The sequence below is a fragment of the Phyllostomus discolor genome, chromosome 12 (genome assembly GCF_004126475.2).
Source record: "Phyllostomus discolor isolate MPI-MPIP mPhyDis1 chromosome 12, mPhyDis1.pri.v3, whole genome shotgun sequence".
NCBI classification, from domain to species: Eukaryota; Metazoa; Chordata; class Mammalia; order Chiroptera; family Phyllostomidae; genus Phyllostomus; species Phyllostomus discolor.
Genome location: NC_040914.2, coordinates 6,609,918 through 6,627,433, shown reverse-complemented (window position 1 = coordinate 6,627,433; position 17,516 = coordinate 6,609,918). Strand labels below are relative to the sequence as shown.

The 17,516-nt window shown below is 38.0% G+C and overlaps 2 pseudogenes; both read right to left on the bottom strand.

The window, feature by feature from the left end:
- Positions 1-4,269: 4,269 nt before the first annotated feature.
- Positions 4,270-4,860, bottom strand: LOC114511591 (annotated as a pseudogene).
- Positions 4,861-13,305: 8,445 nt separating this feature from the next.
- On the bottom strand, positions 13,306-13,754 carry LOC114511287 (annotated as a pseudogene).
- Between the last annotated feature and the right edge of the window lie 3,762 nt (positions 13,755-17,516).

Below are 17,516 nucleotides of genomic sequence, written 5' to 3'. Positions count from 1 at the left end.
TTTAGGTAATATAGTGTTGATAATGTTACTATAATGTTAAAACTTTCGAGTATTGTGATTTGTGTAGCAGAATGTCCTCATTTTGAGGGGATTTCATAGAAAGTATTGTGATGCCTGCAATTTTTTTTCAAGTGGGAGAGAAGAGGGGGAGGCATAAGGCTAACACTCGTGTATGTAGGTGAGGGGCACATGAGTGTTCATTATATTAACTTTTCTATAAGAGTGAAAATTTTCAAAATAAAAAATTGGGAGTAAACCAGTAAGCATTTCTTTTAAACAACTTCTATGAAGTTCAAAAACTTATAATTCTTTTCTGCACCTTGGAGTACAACCAGTGGTACATTTAACAATTCATTCAATTCTTATTGAGTGTCTATTGTGTGCTAGGCACTGGGTAAGTAAACCGTGGTGAACAAAACACAAAAATCCTTGCTCTCATAGAACTGACATTCTAGTGGAAGATGCTTCTCAACCTGACATTTCTGGTATTCTCTACACTGCCACCCTAACCATCTGGCTATAGGTGTGTGGCAAAGATGGCCAGCCTGTATTCATGCTCTACTTCTTTAATAGCAGAACCTTGATTTAACTGCAGGTGGCAATGCACTCAGCTAAAAGGTATTTACCAACCTCCTTTACAGCTAGGATAGCTGACACAAAAGAAGCTCATGTCTTTGGGTGGGGCTTCAGGAAAGTTTCTTAAAGGAAATAGGCAGCTGGCGGGTGCCTTTATGACCTTGACTCCTTCCTGCTTTGCATATGGCTTGGGCTCAAACAGCCACAGTGAGCCAAGAAGTAATCGTTTTTTAAACCAAACACAAATACTTTTTATATACGGAATATTATTTTACATCAGTTCCATTAAAACCAAAATCAATTTGCTGTACTCAGGTTAGGTGGCATAACCGTATTTGAGTTAAGCCGGGAATCACAGGACTTGCACACGCACATGTAATGCAAACCCTGAGACACGAAGCACTCACAGTCATAGGTTAGCTCTGTTCATTTAACAGTTACTGCCAAGAGAAATTATTTTATGAAAAAAGCAACCCACATTTTGGTCTCATTTACAGACACTCAACATTTTAGTTGATCAATGAATTCTATACATTTATTATACAACATAATATATTAAAGAATAAAAGATAAGGTTTACAGAGGTATTTTAGCAGTTATAAGAATAAAAGCCAAGGGCACAAACTTTTAAACCTTCCATATAAACTTCAAAAGCACTGTTAAATTGAGATTGAGAGGCAACAGAAATTTGCTGTTAAACCAGAAAGTTTGTCTTGTCAAATTTATAAAAAACTTAATTCAGAGTTCATGCTTCAAAAAGACTACTTGTAACATTACAGTGGATGTTTATGGAAACCAAATAATGAAATTTCTGACCTACTGCAGCAATAAACATCTAGAAGTTGTATTCTGTTACAGCAGAGTATTACAATGTGGAGTTCAAAACACAATGGACAGGGAGAAAGGATGAAGACTTGGGTAATAAAGAAAATACAGAAGAAGGCACCCTGATTTATTTCACACTATCCAGTAATAAGTGCTTGATGATTGCTCAATTTTATGTAACTTAGGAACATTTTTAAGAAAAGGCATCTTATTATTATTACTTGACCTCATTCCCTCCCCTTAAAAATAACTGCATAAAATCAGGAAACCAAGGGCAGGCACTCTGCAGTCAGAGGTTTATTTTTCAAGGGAGTTTAAAGATTATTTGGAGTCTTGTATGTATGCAAGATTTTCTCTTTAGAATATTTTCATATTATACATCATGAAATAGTTTTCAACTTGGGTTGTCCCTCCATCATCAAATGTTCATTGTAGATGAAATGTAACATCCCCCCTGTGACAGTCATTTATTTTAGGATTAACTGTGCTTAGTATTTAAAAGTCTCCATTTTCTAACAATAATTTAAAATAATCTAATTTTTTATTTCTATTTATACATTCATTTCTGACTATAGTTGACCAAATTTAAAACTGTTGAATTTACAGTGTGATGTTTTTTAAACTTCAGGGACACCTCTGAAAATGAATCAAGTGGTCCACAGATCTGAACCTACAGCAATCACCACCTGAACAGCATGCACCATGAGAATGGAGCCCCTTTCAACACCTTGGTCTCAAGAGCTATGCTGGACATTAACATCTGCTATTCTTTTTAGATATTAATGTAGGCAAACTGGTATGAGTTTATAAGGTAAAAGTGAGTCTACAATTCCTAAACTAGAAATGATTAAGTATGCTTAATTGCTACAGAGTCTTTCAAAATTCTGGTTTAATATTTCACAGCAAACCAAATCTTTCTACTTGGTAGAAGAAAATAAGTAATTGTACCAGATCATGATTTTGTATTTGTGCACACACCGCATATACATACAAAAATTCTGTCTTTGGTGGTTCAGTTATAGAAAAAAGAAATTATGAAAATCTGAACACTGTTTGCAAAGAAACTGTGAAACAGTTAGTTGTCCAGAGTAGCATTGTCTGAGTGCTTTTCTCACTTAATGCCATTTATAGTTCATATTTTTAAATTTAGTCTTTATTGTACTTTTTCCGTTACCCTTTAGTCCCCTTACAGCCCCCTCCTCCAGCAATCACCATACTGTCATCCATGCCCACGAACTCTTTTTTCGTTTAGCTCAACCCCTCAACCCCCTCACCTCCCCCCACTGGCTGTCAGCCTGCTCTCCATCTCTGAGTCTGTCCCCATTTTCCTTGTTAGTTCAATCTGTTCATTAGATTCCACATATGAGTAAAATCATATGGTATTTGTCAAAGTTTCATATTTAATCCAAAAGATTTTTCAGCCAGATTTTGAAATAATCCAAACCTCTTCCAACCATTACACGTTCAATCATGATCTTGTTCCCAACAGTAGCATTCACTTATTCAAATGCCCATGAGCTTTTTCCTTGATTTAAATCATTAGATTCTTGTGTTTTCATAAAAGTTTAAGGGCTAAATTAATCATTCAATAATGCCAGATAGTTGAGGGGAAAATATGTCATTATACATTTCCTAAAAACCACAAGACAAAGAAAAAGACAAAATATATACCTAAAAATCCCATCCTGTTTTCTCATTTCCTCATCCACATAAATAATGGCTATCACATCTGTGTGCAAATTCCTCAGGTAACTCGGAGTGCTCTCCAGGAAAGGTCCTACTGCGTGATAGAGTTAGATCAATGCTGGTGGTTTCGTGTCCCCTGCCTGCAATGGACATTCCACCAGGAAGAAGTCGAGCATGAAAGAAACAAAAAGGAAAACAAAACAAGACAAAACACCTCTCATTTACAATAGAGTTCCTTTCTCAAAGAACTAGAAAATTAGATAGCCTGAAAGCTTAACTAAAAATTCCAGACACAACTAAAATCACTCCTTTTTCAAAAAGTTAGAAAATTAGATAGCCTGAAAGCTTAACTAAAAATTCAAGCCACAGCTAATATCACTCTGCAACTATAAAATGCCAGCAAACCACTGGGTTTCCATGGAGGAGGCAAAACAAATTTTACTTACAATGGCATAGAAGGCATCAGCAGACCAAACACTGAGAAGAAGAATGCAAAAGAGAAAGAAAAACCATTAAAGAAAGTTTATAAGGGTTTATAACAATTCCATTTTTTAAAAAAGACACAATTTTAGTTTGTTCATTTGCACCTATATTCAAATTACTACAGCTTTCAACATTAAAAAAAAAAGCTTATGCCTTGCACAGTGGAAATAGTTGGAGACATGGTGCATGTCTATATGTTCAAAAGATTGTAAGTTTCATCATTTAAAATGTTAATATTTGGATTAACCAAATTACATTTGGCATATGCCTCTGCAAAGTTACAACTCCCACCCTTTCCAAAAGTTCGCCTCTACAACAATAAGGTGAATTCTGGCAAAATTTACTTATGGTAACAGTTGTCCTGTCTTGTTTTCTGAAATGCTACATTTGAGACCTAATAGAACATAATTGGTTCATTTGAAAAAAGGAACTAGAAATATGGCACAAAAATTATTTTTACAATACATTTTGTAGAAATCATCTTTAGGTGAAGTTTTTTTCTTTCTATACATATATACAAAATTTACACATAATCACAGTGAGGACATTGGCAAATTCACCAATCTGTAGTATAACTACAAACTGCAAAGCAGCCTTCCAAGAGAACAATACTACACAGCAGGCAGAGCTGACCCTTTCAATAGCAAACACCAAAAACGTCCTTGCAAAAGCAGACAGTGCAAGAAAAGCAGCATACACTTAAACTGGCCATGCTCCATCTTTCTCATAGTTGCTGAGGTCAAGATTAATTGTTCTGCTAAACTCTAGCACATTGCATCACTGGTCTTTGATAATAACTTTATATTTTGATTGCTCTAACAATTGGTGAAAAACTGGAAAAAAGGGCCAGCTTTTTCCTAATAACAGTCCCAACATGCACTTGGCAATGTTTATGTCTAGGTTGCGCTGGCTCTTTTCCTGTGCAAAGTCAAATACATATCTGTATACAAGTTTAAAGTTTGTAGAATCACTTAATAATGATCTTAAGTAATCCAAAGTATTTCCGAGTATTACTGTTGTATCACATTGTAGAGAAGTCATTCTTTTTAACTATACCTGGACACTAAAATAACCTGTATTTTGTGCATTCAATTTCCAAGCTTAAACAAGCATAACTCCATTTTCTGGTTCAACACCAAAGTCGTCACAAAATTTTGCCATGCCTTCAGGACCTACATCATCAGTACCTGCATATTCATAGAACCACTCTAAGCACCTCTTACTTGAAAAAGATTCTTCTTCAGTCTTATTCTAGTTGAACCATATTTTCTTTTTTAATACATTTTATTGATTATGCTATTACAATTGTCCTATTTTTCTCCCCTTTATTACCCTCCACTCTGCACCCCCATCCCACCAGCATTCCCCCCTTAGTTCATGTCCATGGGTCATACATGTAAGTTCTTTTGGCTTCTCCATTTCCCATACTATTTTTAACCTATCCCTGCTTATTTTCTTTTCTCTTTTTTGACATTAAACTTTATTTATTGTTTTTTAAAAAGTATTTTAAAGTATTTTTTATTGATTATGCTATCACAGTTTTCCCAATTTTTCCCCTTTATCCTCTCTCCACCCTCACCCCTCCAGCTTTCTGACCCCACTTTGTTCATGTCCATGGATTGTACGTATAAGTTCTTTGAGTCCTCTGTTTCCTATACCATTTTTTATCTCTCCCCATCTATTTCATGCCTACCAACTATGCTTCTTCTTCCCTGTACCTTTTTTCTCCCTATTCCTCCCTTCCCCTTCCCCACTGAAATCCCTCCATGTGATGTCCATTTCTCTGATTCTGCTCCTGTTCTAGTTGTTTGCTTAGTTTTTGTTTTCGTTGTTTTTCTTTTCTTTTAGGTTCATTTGTTGATAGTTGTGAGTTTGTTGTCATTTTACTGTTCATATTTTTATCTTCTTTTTCTTAGATAAGTCCCTTTAACATTTCATATAATAAGGGCTTGGTGATGATGAACTCCTTTAACTTGACCTTACCTGGGAAGCACTTTGTCTGCCCTTCCATTCTAAATGATAACTTTGCTGAATAGAGTAATCTTGGATGTAGATCCTTGCCTTTCATGACTTGAAATACTTCTTTCCAGCCCCTTCTTGCCTTCAAGGTCTCTTTTGAGAAATCAGCGGATAATCTGATGAGCACTCCTTTGTAGGTAACTGTCTCCTTTTCTCTTGCTGCTTTTAAGATTCTCTCCTTATCTTTAATCTTGGGTAGCTTAATGATGATGTGCCTTGGTATGTTCCTCTTTGGGCCCAATTTCTTTGGGATTCTCTGGGCTTCCTGGGCTTCCTGGAGGTCTGTTTTCTTCACCAGATTTTCCTTCATTATTTGTTCAAATAAGTTTTCAATTTCTTGCTGTTGTTCTTCTCCTTTTGGGACCCCTATAATTCGGATATTGGAACATTTCAGGTTGTCCCAGAGGTTTGTAAGTCTCTCTTCACTTTTTTGAATTCTTGTTTGTTCATTCTGTTCCAGTTGGATGTTAATTTTTTCCTTTTGTTCCAAACCATTGCCTTGAGTCCTGGTTTCCTTCCTGTCAGTATTGGTTCCCCAAATATTTTGCTTTATTTCATTTTGTGTATCTTTCATTTGTTGACCAAGTTCAATCAGTTCTGTGAGCATTTTGGTTACCAGGGCTTTAAATTCTCCATCTGATATGTTGGCTGTCTCTTCATTGCTTAGTTCTCTTTTTGAGGTTTTGCTCTGATTCTTTCATTTTGGCCATATTTCTTTATCTTGGCACACCTGTTAGGTGTGGGGTGGGGCCTTAGTTATTCACCAGGGCAGGGCAACCCTCTTTGCTGTGATGTGGTGCTGCCTGTGGCACAATCTGTCTTGCTCCCCAGTTGTTCCTCCCAATTTATCCACATGTAAATGTGGGACCCCTGCTCTGCAAGTAGCTGTCTCACCCAGTCTGCCAGCCGCTGCCTTGCTGCAAGTCCTCTCCACCCCAAATGCCTGACTCCAGCCCTCCTACCAATCTGGATGAATATTTCTTCTTTAAATCCTTGGTAGTGAGACTTTCATACAGTTTGATTTTCTGACAGTTCTTGTTATTTTTTGTTTTTAAATTTGTTGTTGTCCTTCTTTTTGTTGTGTGAGGAGGCAAAGTGTACCTACCTACACCTCCATCTTGGCTGGAAGTGAATAATATTTTCTATATATGCTATCATGTCAACTTTTCTTGGCAGACAAATCATCTCCAGGGGCAGGTCTTCTCTTTTTCCTTGGTGGCATGACTTTACCAAAGCAATCCAAAGAACTGCAAGACCACGGGCTTCCTGTTTGGTGGTCATCTAAGCCAATGTCTTTTGGTAGATTTAGCTTATTAAGGGTGTGTTTGATTTTACAAATATTTACTAGTGTTGAGAGATGAGAATTCAGCTGAAAATTGACAGCAGCAGCATCCCAGTGCATTTTCAGACAGCTCACACCCCACTAGCTGCCCAGGATCCCACATTCACCTCATGGAATCCTCACTGGCTTCAAGAAATAATCTTGAGAATAGAATCCATGTGCTGAGATCAGCAGAGCAGAAGGCTTAAAGGAGCCTACAGTCCTGGTAATCCTGTGGGACTGAAATACTAGCCCTACCTTCGGATTTGTTTTACATGAGGGAGAAATAAACCTGTATCTAGCAGCTGGTCTATGTTCTAACAGTCAAATATCATTCCCAACAGACAGGAAAGCAGTCAGAAACACCAACAAATTAGCCAGGGGTGATGGGGGAAAGTGGTAACAATGGCCATTGTTTACCGAGTGCTATTTACATACCTGGCATTAATTTAAGTATTTTGCATGCATTAACTTATTTAATCCTTACAACAACCCCATGAAATAGATGAATATCAACCCATTCTACAGGTGAACACACTAAGATACAGAGCAGCTGAGTCATTTGGCCAAAGTCACAGAGCTAACAAATAGTAGAGCCAGGCTATGGCCCAGACCATCTGACACCTGAGCCCATTCTCATACAGCAAACTACACTCCCTTGAAAACAAGGGGGAGCCCCAGGGGACAGTATGGGCTTACCTGGGCAGCCCTGATGATCCATTCCTCCTAGAAGCCTCTGTGTAGTCTCCTCCCACATTGACAATGGCTTGGCCATTTGACTGGCTTTGGTCAATGGGGTATTAATGCAAAAACTTGATTAGTGCTTGTGTACTGGGGCTTGGGCACTTGAAAATGCTCTCACCACCACAAAAGGAAGCCAAGCCAAGACTACTAATTGATAAAAGGCCACCAGGAAAGACAGACACAGCCACAGAAGCATCTCAGCTTCCCCAAGCACCCAGCCAGCCCATCAGCTGCCTATAGCCTCCTGAATGAGCACAGGAGAGATCAGGAGAAGAAACAACCACTCAGTCAATATTGAGAATCTTGAGAAATAATAAAAGTCAAGGAGGAATGATTATAAAATATGTAAGAGTTAAGTATGAAGCCTGGCTTTCCCTTACAAATCCTTTGACCTTGAGTAGGTTGCTTCACTTTGCTGAGGCTCAGTTTTCTCATCTATAAAACTGAGATAAAAATAATACCTACTTCATGGAGTGATTGTGAAAATTAAATGAAGCAAATAACAGTAACTGGGAGATAATAAGTGCTCAATAAATATTCAGTGTTGTTGTAAAAGAAAAAGTGAGCCTTGGCCTGTGTAGCTCATTTGGTTGGGGTATCATTCACAAACCAAAAGGTCATGGGCTCAATTCCTGATTAGAGCACATGCCTGGGTTGCAAGTTAGGTCCCTAGTTGGGGTTCCTGTGAGAGGCAACTGATCGATGTTTCTCTCTCACATCAATGTTTCTCTCCTTCCCTTTTCCTCTTTCTAATGTCAATGAGCATATCCTTGAGTGAGGATTTGAAAAAACAAAACAAAACAAAACAGTGATCCACAAAAAGGAGTGGTCACAAAAATGGAGGGCAGTCAGCTGGTGGTTTCTGCAATAGAAGACTCTTGTTCTTTGGGGGAGATTGTGAAGGAGCTTCCTGGAGTCTGGTTCTAATCTCCAGAGGTTCTGAGCAGCCAATACGGGGAATGTCCCTACTCCCCAAAGAGGCCCTTGTGGTGTGTTTGGATATTATTTCAGGTTATTGGCTTTATAATCTACCTCTCTGTCCTCTATAATAATCTATGAGCTTCCCAATGTCTTTACTGCTCAAACAAGCCAGTGTGGATTCTGTTGTTTCCATCTAAGAGCCCTGAGGGGTATAGGCAGGAAGGGGCTTATTCAATGGACAGCAATGAGGCCATGTGGTAGCAGACAGGAAGAAGTACATTTGAAGAAGATGACGTTAGAAGGCCTGAAGGGGCCAGACCTCAAAGGGCTGTGTAAGTCATGTCAGTGAATTTAAATTTTATTCTGAGTGAACTGGGAGTCATGAGAAGAATTTGAATAGAGGGAGACATAATCACATAAGCTCTGATGGTATGTGGAGAACATATTAAGCAGGGGGGCAACCAGGGTGCAGGTTGCTGTGACCATTTAGGTAACCAGGATAGGGGTGTGTAGAGAATGAAGAGTGAATTTGGAAACACTTTGAAAGTACAGCCAGAAGAATTTACTGATGAATTAAAAAGTGTGTGTGTGTGGTAGGGGTGGGGGGTGGAAATGAATGAAGTTGATCAAGGATGACTCAATGGGTAAAATGAAGCCTCAGATGCATCAGCAGAAAACAGAGAACAATACTTACTGCACAGGGTCATCATAAGGACTCTATATAATTGTGGCTATAAAGCACTTACATATTTATGTACCACTGTCATCATTACTTCCTACAGAGTGTTTGAGACAACTCATCCAAGCCCATCTTCTTTGTTCTGGTACCCCTCAAATCTTATGTGTGTGTGTCCCAAGATTCCAGAAAAGGCCTCTACCATGCCCCAATTTCTTCAAAAACATCTGCCCTCTTACAAGAAAAACCGGAGTGACTCAGGGCAACTTTCTCTCCTCCCACCATTCTGTGGGTTCTAAGGATTTGCTGGTCCACAGGTCTCTTCCCAGAAATCCAGGCTCCCTGATCTAGCCTGCCTTTCTGTTTCTCTTTCAAATTCAGTTTCCTATCTGTCATCTCCTGGCCACTGCCTACCTGGACTTCCCCAGACTTGCCCAAACCCTGCGGCAAATTACAAATTTAGGTGATGTATGTGCATTATTTACATAAAATGAGATAGCACTGGGCACTGGACAACCCAGTGCTTCACTGCCTTTACTTGATTTACAATCACCTGGGGAACTCTAAATATAACAAAGTCTGGGCTATAGTCCCAGAGGTGTGCTTGGTCTCTTAAGTTTACTCTCTATTAGTGATTCTCAGACTTTCAGATGCATCCGAATCAGCTGGTGCTCTTGCTAAAACGTAGATTGCTGGACCCCATGCTCAGAATTTCTGATTGGGTAGCACAGAGCATTTGCAGTTCTAACAAGTTCACAGGTGAAGCTGATGCCACTGGTCCAAGGCCCACACTTTGAAAAACGTTGCCCTTACCAAGAGGCAGTAATATGTAATGGTTCAAACTCTTGCTCCTCATGTGATCCACAGGTCCTTGGCATCACCTTGGGAGAGTGTTAGAAATGCAGAATCTCAGGCCCTGCCTGCAACCTACTAAACTAGAGAGCATTATGCTAAGTGAAATAATCCAGGCGGTGAAAGACAAATACCATATGATCTCACCTATAAGTGGAACCTAATCAACAAAACAAACAATCAAGCAAAATATAACCAGAAACATTAAAATAAAGAACAAACTGACAGTAATAAGAAGAGAGGTGGGAGGGGATAATATGGGGGAAGGGCAAAAGGTTGTCAAGGAACATGTACAAAGGACACATGGACAAAGCCAAAGTGGGGTAGGATTGAGGGTGGGAGGTGGGGACGGCTTGGTGGGGAGAGTGGTGGTGGGAAAATGAGGACAACTGTATTTGGACAACAATAAAAATAAATAAATACAATTAGTTTCTTAACTGAAAAAAAAATCAACATTTTAGCAAGATTCCCAGGAGATCTGTGCCCATGTTAAAGTTTAAGAAGCACGGGGCTCAATCCCAGTTCTGTCGATTATATTTTTATTGTCATTCAATTACAGTTGTTTCCATGTTTCCCCCATTACTTTCCCCTGACTTACCCACCCCCCACCTCCCACATTCAATACCCACCCTGCCCCCGTGCTGTTGTCTTTGTCTGTGGGTCCTTTGTACATGTTCCTTGACTTGATGCTTCCTCTTCTTTCCCCGTTATACTCCTCCCCACTCTGCTCTGGTCACTGTCAGTTTGTTCTTTATTTCCACGTCTCTGGTTCTATTTTGCTCATTTGTTTTGTTTTTTTTTATTAGGTTCCATTTATAGGTGAGATCGTTTGGTATTTGTCTTTCATAACCTGGCTTATTTCACTTCACATAATACTCCCCAGTTCCATCCATGCACTTGCAGAAAGTAGAAGTTCCTTCTTTCTTCCTGCTGTGTAGTACTCCATTGTGTCAATTTATTACAGTTTTTTGATCCACTCATTTACTGATGAGCACTGATTAGGCTGTTTCCAGCACTTGGTAATTGTAAATAATGCTGCTGTGAACATTGGGATGCATAGGTTCTTTTGAGTGGGTGTTTCAGGATTCTTAGGGTATAATCTCAGTAGTGGAATTGCCAGGTCAAACAGCTGTTCCATTTTTAGCTTTTTGAGGAAATTTCATACTGTTTTCCAAAGTGGCTGCACCAGTCTGCATTCCCACCAACCTTGTGTACTAGGGTTCCCTTTTCTCCTCAACCTCGCCAGCACTTGTTGTTTGTTGATTTGTTCATAGTGGCCACTTTGATTAGTGTGAAGTTGTATCTCATTGTGGCTTTAATTTGTGTCTCTGATGGCTAGTGATGCTGAACATCCTTTCACGTCTCTGGGCTTTCTGTATGTCCTCCTTGGAGAAGTGTCTATTCTGGTCCTTTGCCCATTTTTAAAAATTGGATTACTGGTCTTCCTGGTGTGGTTGTGTGAATTCTTTACATATTTTGGAAATCAAGCCTTTGTCTGAGGTATCATTGGCAAATATATTTTCCTACACAGTTGGTTCCCTTTTCATTTTGCTGATGTTTTCTTTAGCTGTGCAGAAGCTTTTTAATTTGATGTAGTCCCATTTGTTTATTCTTTCCTTTATATCCCTTGCCCTAAGGGACATATCAGTGACAATATTGCTGCATGAAATATCCAAAATTCCCCTGCCTATATTCTCCTCTAGGACTTTTATGGTGCCATGACTTAAATTTAAGTCTTTCATCCACCTTGAGTTTATTTTGGTGCATGGTGTAAGTTGGTGGTCTGGTTTCACTTTTTTGCATGTAGCTGTCCAGATCTCCCAAAATGATTTGTTGAAGAAGCTATCTTTACTCCATTTTATGCTCCTGTCCCCTTTGTCAAATGTTAATCATAGAGACATGGATTTATTTCTAGGCCCCCTATTCTGTTCTATTGGTCTATGTGTCTGTTCTTATGTCAATATCAGGCTATTTTGATTACAGTGGCCTTGTAATATAGTTTGATATCAGGTATTTTGATCCCTCCTAATTTGTTCTTTCTCAAAATTGCTTAGGCTATTCGAGGTAGTTTATGGTTCCATATAAATTCTTGAAATATTTGTTCTGTGTCTGTGAAATATGTCATTGGTATTTTAATAGAGATTGTGTTAAATCTATGAATTGCTTTGGGTAGTATGGACATTTTGGGGATATTAATTCTTCCAATCCATGAACATGGTATATGTTTCCATTTATTTGTGTCTTCTTTAATGTCTTTCTTCAGTGTCATGTAGTTTTCTGGGTATAGGTCTTTTACCTCCTTGGTTAGGTATATTTCCAGGTACTTTATTTTTCTTGTTGCTATAGCAAATGGGATTTTTAAAAATATTTTATTTATTTATTTTTAGAGAGGGAAGGGAGAGAGAGAGAGAGAGAGAGAGAGAGAGAGAGAGAGAGAGAAACATCAATGTGCAGTTGCTGGGGGTTATGGCCTGCAACCCAGGAATGTACCCTGGCTGGGAATCGAACCTGGGACACTTTGGTTCCCAGCCCGCACTCAATCCACTGAGCTATGCCAGCCAGGGGGATTTTTTTTTACTGTTTTCTGTTTCTCATATTTCATTGTTAGTGTACAAAAATGCCTTTGATTTCTGAATATTGACTTTGTATTCCATCATTTTGCCATATTCACTTATTAGGTCAAGTAGTTTTTTGAGGGAGTCTTTAGGGTTTTCTATGTACACTATCATGTCATCTGCAAACAGTGACAGTTTAACTTCCTCCTTTCCAATTTGGATGACTTTTATTTCTTCTTCTTGTGTGAATGCTGTGGCTAGAACTTCCAATTCTGTGCTGAATAGAAGTGGTGAAAGCAGACACCCTTGTCTTGTTTCTGACCTTAATGGGAAAGCTTTTAGTTTTGCCTGTTGAGTATGATGTTGGCTGTGGTTTCTCATATATGGTCTTTATTATGTTGAGGTATGCTCCCTCAACTCCCACTTTGCTGAGTGTTTTTATTATAAATGAGTGCTATGCCTTATCAAATGTTTTTTCCACATGTATTTATATGACTGTATAATTTTTCTCTTTCTTTATGTGGTGTATTACAATTATTGATTTGTGAATATTGTACCATCCTTGCATTCCTGTGATGAATCCCACTTGATCATGATGTATGATCATTTTAATGTATTCCTTGGTGTGTTTTGCCAATATATATTTTTATTACTCAAAAAAATTTTCATTTTTAAGAAAGTTAGCTTTTTGACTCTGTGCATGTGCCTTCAATACTTTCACAACAATTTTCTGCTCCTCAATAAGGAAAGCATGCTTGATCTTGCCACGGACACATTTAGCACACATGGACCCACCATGGGCCCTGCTGACATGTTTTTTCATTTTAGACAACCTCATTAGAACTTTAGGTCTCACAGCATGAATTCTGTGAAATTGGCCTGGGCACATGCCACATGAAGATTTTGGCATTTTCCCAATTTTTTTGGCATAAAGGTAAATAATTGTATTGCTAGGGGTTCAGGACAACCTAGTTTTGTTAGAGGCTGTATTATAGGACAGCCTCTGATGATATGTCAAACTCTGGACCATTGTGAATACCTTCCTTGGGACCCTTTACCACCACACCAGCTCAAAAGACTGGGTCTGATAGATTCCAGCTGCACAGTTCCTAGCTGGTGGCTGATTTTAACAGGAGTAACTACAAGGAGAACAAAAAAGCAGCCATACCTCTGGTTTGCCAATATTTTGTTGAGGATTTTAGCATCTGTGTTCATCAGCAATGTTGGCCTGTAATTTTCTTTCTTTGTTGTGTTTTCATTTGGTTTTGGGATTAGGATGATGCTGGCCTCATAAAAAGAGTTTGGGAGTCTTCCCTCTTGGATGTTTTGCAATGGTTTGAGAAAGATCGGGCTTAGCTTTTCCTTAAATGTTTTATAAAAAATCTCTTGTGAAACCATCTGGTTTAGGGCTTTTTTTGTGTCAGGAGATTTTTGTATTACTTCTTCAATATCACTAGTTTTAATCAAATTTGTTCAGGCATTCTGCTTCTTCTAGTTCAGTTTTGGAAGATTATATGGAAGTTTCTAGAAATTTGCCCATTTTACCCAGGTTTTCCAATTTATTGACATATAGCTGTTTATAGTAATTTCTTATGATCTTTTGTATTTCTGTGATATCAGTTGTAATTTCTCCTCTTTCATTTCTGACTTTATTTATTTGAGTTCTCTTTCTTTTTTTCTTGATGAGTCTAGTTAAAGGCTTGTCAATTTGTTTATCTTTTCAAAGAACCTTCTCCTGGACTTATTGGTCCTTTGGAGTATTCTTTTAGTCTCTATGCCATTTAATTCTGCTCTGATCTTTATTATTTCCTTCCTCCTATTTTCTCTGGGCTTTGTTTGTCATTGTTCATCAGTACTTGTAGATATAGGGTTAAGTTGTTTATTTGCAATTTTTCTATCTTTTTTTTTAGGTAGGCCTGTATTGCTATGAACTTCTCTCTCAGGACTGCCTTCACTGTGTCCCATAGGTTTTGGGTTGTTTTGTGTTCATTTTCATTTGTTTTCGGAAACTTTTTGATTTATGCTTGATCTCATTGTTAACCCATTCATTGTTTAATAACATGCTATTTGATCTCTATGAATTTGAATATTTTTTATTTTTTTCCTTGAGGTTGGTTTCTAGTTTCAAGCCCTTATGATCCAAGAGAACGCTTGATATGATTTCAATTTTCTTTAATTTGTTTGGGTTTGTTTTGTGTCCTATCACATGGTCTATCTTTGAAAATACTCTATGTGCATTTGAAAAGAACATATATTTTGCTTCTTTGTGGTGAAAGGTTCTATGTATCAATTAAATCCATCTGATCTAGTGTGTCATTCAGTGCCACAATGTCCATGTAGATTCTTTATTTAGAAGGTATGTCCATTGTTGACAGTAGGGTATGAAAGTTCCTTATTATGAGTGTGTTGCTGTCTATAACTTTCTTGAAGTCCTCCAAGATTTTCCGTATATATTTGGGTGATCCTATGTTCGGTGCATATATGTTTATAATGTTTATGTCTTCTTGATGGATTCTTCCCTTGAGTATTAAGAAGTGTCCTTCTATCTCTTTTTATGGCCTTTTTTTAAAAGTCTATCTTGTCTGATGAAAGTATTGCTACCCCAGCTTTTTTTTTTCTGTCTATTTGCTTAGAATACTTTTTCCAACCCTTCACTTTAAGTATGTGTAGGTCTTTTGTTCTGAGGTGGGCCTCTTGTAGGCAGCATATGTGTGGGTCATGTTTTCTTATTCATTCAGCTACCTTATGTCTTTTGGCTGGAGCATTTAATCCATTTACATTTAAGGTTATTATTGATAGGTACTTATTCATTGCCATTTTCCCCTTTTGTAACTGGGTTCCTCACTCTCTCACTCTTTTTCTTCATCTTCTTAAAGCAGTCCATTTAGCATTTCTTGCAGTGCTGGTTATGTGGAGGTGTATTCTTTTAGCCTTCTTTTGTCTGGGAAGCTCCTTACTTGGCCTTCTATTTTAAGTGAGAGCCTTGCTGGGTAGAGTAGTCTAGGTTGCAGGCCTTTGGTTTTCATTACTTGGAATATTTCTTATCAGTCCCTTTTGGCTTGTAGTGTTTCTGTTGAGAAGTCAGCTGCTTAGCCTTATCAGAGCTCCCTTGTATGTTACTTCCTGTTTCTCTTTTGGTGCCTTTAAGATTCTCTCTTTGTCTTTGAATTTTGCTATTTTGAAACTATGATGTGTCTTGGAGTGGGCCTCTTTGGATTCATCTTGATTGGGACCCCCTCCCTCCTGTGCTTTCTGGACCTTTTATTCTCATCAAATTAGGGAAGTTTTCTGTCATTACTTTTTTAAACAGGGTTTCTGTCCCTTGCTCCTCTTCCTCTCCCGGTGTCCCTATTACATGGATATTATTGTTTCATGTTGTCCTACAGTTCCCTTAACCCCTCTTTGTTTGAGTCTTTTTTCCTTTTTTGTTCTTTCTGGGAATCTTTTTCTACCTTGTCCTCTGGGCTGTTGATGCAATCCTCTGCTTCATCTAGCTTGCTTTTGAGTCCTTCTACTGTGTTCTTCAATGAAGAAATTATATTCTTCATTTCCTCATGGCTCTTATTGATAATTTCTATGTCCTTTTTCATGCTGATGTAGTTCACAGTAAGTTCCTTTTAGCTTCCCTGTAGTTTTTTGTAATTCTCACTGAACTTATTGAGCTTACTTGTAACCATTGTTTTGAACTTAGTATCTGATAGTTTACTTGCCTGTATTTCATTTGGCACTCCTTCTGGGGATTCCTCCTTTCTTTTTGATTGTGGGTTGTTTCTTTGTCTCCCCATTTTAGTGGAGACGCTCCTTGTTTCCTTCTGCTTCTTAAATTGATCTGCTTTGACTCCCTGTCTTTGTGTTGTGAATTTCTATTGTAGGAGACCTGTGTGATTCAGTGATGCAGCCTCCTTGATCTCCTGAACTTGATGCTCTTGAGATGCCTTTATGCCATTTGTGTTGGCTCTCTGAATGTAATTGGGTTTTGATTGCTGTTGGGTTGTTCTTCGTTGGGTCCTTCCCTGCAGCTGGTTGACTGAGGTTCACTCCACCCACCATGTCTTGTATGCTGTTGTGCAGGTGCTGCCAGAACAAAACCACAAAGCCAAGGAAACAAACCCATACCCACACACACAAAAAAACCCCTCCCCCCTGCAATCCCACTATCAATAGCAAATGAACCAGTATTAGTAAGAGTGTAAAGAGATTAAAAATATTACAAGAAAGAAGAAGTGAATACAAGATGATCTACTGAAAGAAAAATGATTTTGAGAGGGTAGAGGGAAGAGCACCAATAAGAGTATGGAATCAGAAAATGCAAAGAGAGAAAGTAAAGTTAGCACCATAAGTAAGAAAAAGAATAAAGAAAGCAGAATGGAGTAAGAGAAGGGAAGCATATTAGGTTTAAACAGAAATTTTAAAAGATAAAATGAAGTGAGAGGGAGAAAGAAAAAGGAAATAAATAAATAATTAAAAAATAGGAACCAAATTGGATTGAAAGATCCACCATAGCACTATCAACAACAAATAAGCTAAAATTAATGTAGGTGGGATGAGAATAAGAGGGAAAAATAAATAAAAGAAAGTTTAAGAGATGCATAGAGGAAAGGGAAGTGATTCTGAGATGACAGAGGGAAAAGGAATACTAACAAGAATGAAAATCAGGCTAAAACAGGGAAAAATTAAAATTTTGTGTAAAAAGAAAAATAAAAAAGTAAAAAAGAACAGGGTGAAAGAGAAAAAAACAGACTAAGACAGGACAAAATTAAATTTTGAGATAAAAAAGAGTAGGAGAGGAGAACAGTAAAATTTGAGATTTGAAATACAAAAATAGTGAGGATCTAGAGATAAAATTGAAAAAAGTGCA